Source organism: Antennarius striatus, chromosome 16, assembly GCF_040054535.1.
Source record: "Antennarius striatus isolate MH-2024 chromosome 16, ASM4005453v1, whole genome shotgun sequence".
NCBI lineage: Eukaryota > Metazoa > Chordata > Actinopteri > Lophiiformes > Antennariidae > Antennarius > Antennarius striatus.
Window position 1 is genome coordinate 9,212,237 of NC_090791.1, and position 7,305 is coordinate 9,219,541.

A 7,305-nucleotide genomic window follows, 5' to 3' on the forward strand; every position below is an offset into this window, starting at 1 on the left:
TTCCGTGTGTCATGGGAAATCAAATACGCAGGCTTATTACGCAAATCTTTTGACGGGCTTTGGGTAGCTTGGGTTTGCGTGCGCGTTTGTGCGTTATAGGTGTGTCGGTACAAGCCACTGACAATGCAGGACTGCATTCCAAGACAGGCAACCGTTTGGTCGGTAGGATGTTTTAGGTCGAGGGAGGGACGCGGCCCGGACGCGTTAGAACAACAACACTCATTACATATTTTACTGTATTCTAATACGGTTCAGTGAATAGACGAGAGAGGTGAAAAGAGTACAGCGAGCTAAGAATAGCCAGATACACATGTAGATGGAGTGTGTTGTTTAAAAATAGTTTTGCTAAGCTGTCACTGATTCACACGCCTGCCTCATACAATATTCAACAAATGAACTACAGTACAATATGTGGTGGACCACATATTGTGCAGTTCTTGAGGTACTTTTTACAGTGGTGATGTATTGTAATTGTCATTTTTTTGTGTACAAATTTCAAGTTATCCGGATAGGATAGAAAGACGAGGGAGAAGGCCAGTTTGAGTAAGACCATAGATGAAAACTACTGCTTTGATCAATGACACTAGGTGAGAGCACAAGCTTTGATCTTTGATCTATACAAGTAGATCAGGGTAACATTTTGAATTCATTTTGAATTCAACATTTGCAAGCCAGGGTGTATTACAAATAATAACATGAGTTACCTTTAAAGAGTAACATGAACAAATAAAACTGTGTGTGTCTGCCTAAAGAAGATAATTTGTCACTCGTTTTCCATAAAGGGATGCTGATGTTCAGTTTTTTGTAGCACATCAGATCCGATCAATTCAAAACTTCAACTAGGAAAGAGTTGTCTGTCCATTTTTTCTAACAAACCAAACTAAATTTATACTCTACTCTGTTATACTCTACTCTAAACGTCGCTCCACACCTGTGATGGCAGAAGAATGTTATATCTATTGCCAATATATATTTCTATAAAACACAACAATCAAATACAAAAAGAAAACATCTGGAATTGCTCAAACAAGTGTCAATATTTTTTTCTCTTTTGCCAGTATGTTATCAAAGATAACTCCTAACATGAAGTTCAAGGAAAGGTGAGGGCATATTTCTGGCTCTAAACATTATTTGACAAACACCAAAAACAAAAGCAACGTCCCAGAATTTCACCTTGACCTGTATGACCCTTTTACCAGTGCTTGCTATCACCTTTTTTACTGCTAATGCTCCCTTATCATATCTGCTTGAGTGCTATCATGTTTGTCTTAGTATATTATGGTAGCAGTGGAAACTAGCCCAGACTGTACTACTCCTTAATCTTTAGTTAACGAGTGTACTAAAGGTGAAACACACACAGAGGGTTTTCCTAAAAGGTCACGTCATTCCCCCTGCGGGCCCAATTCCAACCACTAGAGGCCAGGAGTGCTCCAGTTTTGAGATCAGAAGGCGTTAGTGGACTGTGAAGGTTCTTCAGACTACCCTTTCAGGTTGTATTCTTTAATATCTATGACCTTCAATTTTGTTTAATCCATCAATGCTACTTAACATTAAAAAAGCCATTAATAGTTAATGTCTCCGCCTGTCTGTGATCAAATAATTATACAATACAGTATTCATTCACAAGAGTCATACCCTATTGATGACTCTTTGGGTCCCCGGTTTCTTTCTGCTGTGATCAGGTCAGATGCTGGTCAGGCTGACGTGAACGATTGAGCTGAGGAGCACAGTCTTATTTTCTTAAAAACCAGTCGAGTAAAGTAAATTCTAGATATGTAGGTATTTTAGTTATTGTCTACTGTAGCACATATGCTTCCAAATTGTCATTTCACACTATGACCAGATTTGATTCACAAGTACGGCAAACCAAATTGCCTATTTTGCCATATATTCTTATTGTTCATCACAACTCCTTTGAACTTCAATGGCTTGATATGTTCCAAATAACAGCAACACAGGAGAATATTGTAACTGTACATTGAATAACAATCTAGAGAAATATGTTCAATGAGAAGGGATATACAGTATATCACATCTACATTATATAACTGAGCATTGCTTGTCACACACCAGCCCCTGCAGAACATCACAGTTTCAAAGGAAGTGACACATGAGTCATATTAATTAGAAAATATTTCTGTATGTATGAATCTCATGAATCTAAAAGAAGAACTTATGCTTAACTTAAAATCCAGCAGTTACTTAACATAGAAAAGAAGACTGCAGCAAGATGAGTCTATGGCGTAAAGTGGAAAATATGAATCCAGACAGGATGAAAATCAACAGAAAAGCCAAAGATGACAGAAAGCATGACACAGGTTGATGTGTAAAACCTGCAACCCTTGCCAGATTATTAGCTAAAGCTTTTCACACATCCAAATGGTATTATGCTTTCTGAGGACTGGTGTAAATTCAACCTGGAGAAGATGAGAAAATAAAAGCAAAAAATATTTAGGAAATGTGGAAAACATGGTAAACACATTGAATAAACTATAAATTTACTTCTGTGAGTTAAACATCAGTGACACAGTTCTGATAGTTATTTGTAGTCTTATAACTCACATTTGAAAACATGTATTAAAACTATTCAGGTACTCTCAGGGAGTCAGCTTTTTACTTTTCAGACTTTTGTTTGATTGTAGATTGAAACTCATCTCTGTTGTAATTGGAATCTGTTGTAGTTACCCTATGTCTGTCATAGTCTGCCTTTTTCCTGCATATCTTAATGGAAAGTTGTATTTTTAAAATATTTGCTTCATCGTAATTCATAAAACAATTTTACATGTAATTGTTTTTATTTGCATGGCTTCAGTGCCACTGACACTGATACCAACACTTCAGTACGAACAGAAGTTTAAAATGATGGCTTTGCACATTTAATTTTATATAATTTCAGTATTTTATTTCTTTAGAATAAACCACCCATTTTTTCAGTCAAACAAACAAGCAAACAAACAAACCTTTCTAAACAAGGGATTCTTGTTTAAGCTGTACAATGACGTCATAATGCTGCTGCGGTGTATGACTTTAAATAAAGAGCAGCATCTTAAAAACAAAAGAGGCGTTTGTGTATGGATTGACATCTTCGATGGTATTTTATATATGTGCATGTGGTCCCTTATTTGGCTTTGTCTTCAAGATGATCTGGGACTGTTTTACCATATCTACACAGTTATTTCTTGGTTGTGGCGCCTCTTTTAAAATATTCCATCCTGTCACCTGAGTTCTCCCCTGCTGCCATCTGTTACTGTATTAATAAGAGTGTGTCGGAGGTAGACATGGATGTTTTGGATAAAAATGTTCTGACAGAAAGGAAGTGAAGTTGAGAAGAAAAGGAGTCATGGGGTCAATATGACATAAGGGGAAGAGAATAAGACAGGCATTTTTTTAATGTGTTAACAGAAAATAAGGAAAGAAAAATAAAGGAAATGTAACTAACTAGCTTCAGACTGCACATGTATTGATAGTAACACAAATACAAACAACAAAATGCAATGGCAGTACAATGTGAGGAAGAGATTTCTGATAATACTGGACCTAATTTTAAAACAGATATTGAAAAAAAAATCCTTCACATTGTCATCAGTGATAATAGACCCACTTCAAGAGTGTGGGAATATTTTCTAGCTGGAGATCAGCACAAAAAGTGATGTAATTACACCAACAGAGAGAAGTGAACAGAAGAAAGGCTATGAACAATGAACACCAGCGTGGCTGAACAGAGAACAGAACCACCCACAGCAGATCCAACCTGACGAAGTTACATGGTGAAATTAAACAAATTATTCCTGTTAGATGCTCATCTGAGTTTGAATTGAATTTCATATTCCCAGAGACTGGGCTTATTGAAGCCCAGTTGTATTCACAGTTTTTTCTTTTTATCTAATATGTTCAAGTTAATTATTTCATCATTTGAAGATAACATTTATTTTCTTGTGATAACCAGGTAATTTGGGACTGCTTGTATCTATATATTATGTCTTGACACTACTTTTCATCTCCTTCGCCTTCTTCTCCTTTCGGCTTGTCCTTTTAGGAGTCTCCACAGCATGTCAGCCTATCTTCTGTATTCTCCTCTCTATCAAAAACTGCCTTCATGTCTTCTCTCACTACATCCATCCACCTTTTCTTTGGGTTTCCTCTTGCTAGTTATCAATCTAATCACGACCTCTCCTCTAGACGTGTCCAAAGGTCTTCATTCTAGCTGAGACTCTCCTGTCACCTAAGACACCTGACACTTTCCTCCACACTTTCCAGCCTGCTTGGATCCATTTCTTCAACTCCTTACCACACTCACTGTTGCTCTGGACTATTGACCCGAAGTGTCCACCTTCACTGTTTCTTCTCACTCTAGCCTCACTCTTCCTTCTTCACTCTTCTCATTTATGCACAAATATTCTTTTTTACTTCAGGTAATCTTCATTCCTCTCTTCTCCAACGCATGCCACCACTTTTCTAAATGTTCCTCCACTTCCTCCCTGCTTTCACTGCAGATCACAATGTCATCCAAGACCATTAAGGTCCATGGAGATCACAAGTCATCTAATTTTTCTAATTTAAAACAACTAAATTCCCTAATTTTTAATCCATATCTTAATATTTATTAATATCAACTATCATGTAAACTGAGTTTTGCTGATTGATGAGTTTTGCTGTTTACTTTTTTTTTACAGCAATTACTTATATGAGAGATAATTTGAGCAGAAGTCTTCATTTTTATCTAGTCCTTGAAATGTGTCACTCAGTATCAGTGTTTGTTTCTTCTTTATTACGAAATAGAAATAAAGAATTATCTCTTAACAACAATCACATATTCAGCTCCACATTTGAGGATTTTGATATTCTTTTATTGTCTGCAGGATGTCATCAATTTGATGACATCCTGCAGGATAACAGAGACTAAATTAACTGAGAATACTATCTTTAAAATCTTAATCTCAGAAAGAGTGTTGCCACAAGTGCCATAATATTTTTTTTATTGTTATTGTCTGGATAAATCAACTTGTTGTTTGTTACAACTCCTAACATATTCATGATGCTTGAAACATCATATTCATCTCTTTTCTTGTAACAGAAATTGTCATTGAAAAAATTACAACAACAGAAATGGTAAGAAACTCAGAGAGCGACGCATTTTTATCGGTTTGTACAGTTGTTTTTATGGAACTCTCTTGGAATTGTCAAATATAAGGTAAAAAAGCAGCAAAGATAACTGTGCTGTAACCTGGCAGTGAGTTCCTTTTTCTCCTTCCTTCTCTCTATTCTATTTTTTGCTCAGACTCATTCAGCAGTCTGCTCTTCCTCCTGTAGCTTCTCTTCTCATGGCTGAGTCAAGTGACTGGGGATTTCCTGGGCAGGTTATGCCATTAAAACCACAGCCCTAGGCTCAGTTCTAGTTCAGTTCCTGTTGTTCTTCCATTTCTATTCTACACATGAAACAAGACCACTATTTTAACTAAAATAAAATCAAAGTAAATTCATCATTAAATGGTTTTGTTTGTACTGCACAACTAATTTCACAAAAGAATAATAAAAAACCCCGCACATTATTAAGGTCTGTGAACAGCTTCAGTACATTAAAATACAGAATGTTTTCTGGTATATAATGCCATAAAACAATGAATACTTTGGTATAAATCTGAGTTTTACAAAATGTAGACGTCATAAATATGAGCTGAGGACTGTTAGTCAGACAAAAACTGACCTCGTAAAGTATTACACTTTATGAGTGCTGACTCACTCTGTGAAATAGTCAGTGAGTTTTTATGCTACTTCACATCATCTGAGAAAAACATCACACTAAAATGAAATTTATGGATTGAGGCAAGGACTTAACAGTTTCTCTGTAGGGAGGTATATTTTGATCCAGAGTTTAGCAATACATTTTTCCTGTTAAGGGATAGACGGAGGACACCTCAGCAGTAATAAATGCGTAGTTATCACTCTATCATCCATTATTTACATGGTCATGATGAGCAACTTTTTTTACTGAAACAAGCATCTCTCTCTCAGAAGAAACAATTCTCCTCACTGTCTCTGAGGACAAGATTCTGTTAACATAAATCTCATTTTCAAATATGAAGACTAGAATTGGCTTTTGTTTTACCCACAGCGTGGTTTCCTCTCGTCTTGAGTGTGTTCCTCTAATATTGAAATGAGAAGAAACTTTTTTTTGTAATCATCCACTGTTTCTAACTTCACCTCAGGGCACTTTTTTTTAAAAATAAATCTGGGTTCAACTCAGTCAATGACACACAGCAATTTGGGATGAGCTACTTGCTGTTTTTTTGTTGTTGTTGTTTTTGTTGTAGTTGTTTTGCCAGGCTCAGCCGCTATGATGAATCATTCATCCTCTACTCTTTATTTTCTTGAATTCCATTTCTCAATCTTGTGTACACATTTGTGACACCTCGTTTCTCTTACTGTTCCGGATGACAACCCGGATACCTTGCAAATCTTGAGTGCAATCAAAACTGCAAAGCTGCAAGGAAGATATGCATAAAGATAAAGAGATAAACAAGGCAGTCACAGACTGCAACATCCCACGACACCCTTGAATTCAAAATTTTACCTTGACCTACTTTCATTGGTCAGGGTAAATCAAAGCTAGTGCATGGGTAGAGCAAAGCACTAGCTTTGATCTAGGGTCTTACTCTGGCCTTCTCCCTCGTCTTTCTATCTTATTTGTTTCCTGAGTGTACAAAAGTTGAAAGTTGACCTTGACCCAGTTTTTTCAAGGTCAAGGTCATCATCTCATTTTCATTCCCTTTGCTGTAATGTGCTTTTTGTTTCATCTTTCTATCTGCAACGGTTGCGAAGATATTTAGTGGACTAACAGACAGATGGATGGACGAACACACAAACACTGACAATTACAATACAACCCCTTCACGGGATATAACAAGGGACATTGCCTATTTAACAAACAGAGATTCAAATATTTGTAGTAACTTCAGGGCACCTCATGAAGGCCAATAAATATTATGAATATTTTCTTTCATAGTCTTAGTGTGAACTATCTGAAATGACAATCATGAACATGTTGTTACTGGGAGGTGTGAAATTACAAGAGACCTGCACAACAGCAGAGAAGTAATGACAAACCGCACGGAGACACAAGCACATGTACTGACAAAACAACTCACATTCACCGAATCCACAGAAGTCACCTAACTGTGTGAGGCAAATATGTGCACAGGAAGTGCCTCCCACTCCCTTGCCCCTACTTACTCTCTCTCTCTCTCTCTCTGAGCGTTACTCATGGTCGTGTTGCTGAGCAGCAGCCAGTCGTGTTTTTCCTCTCAC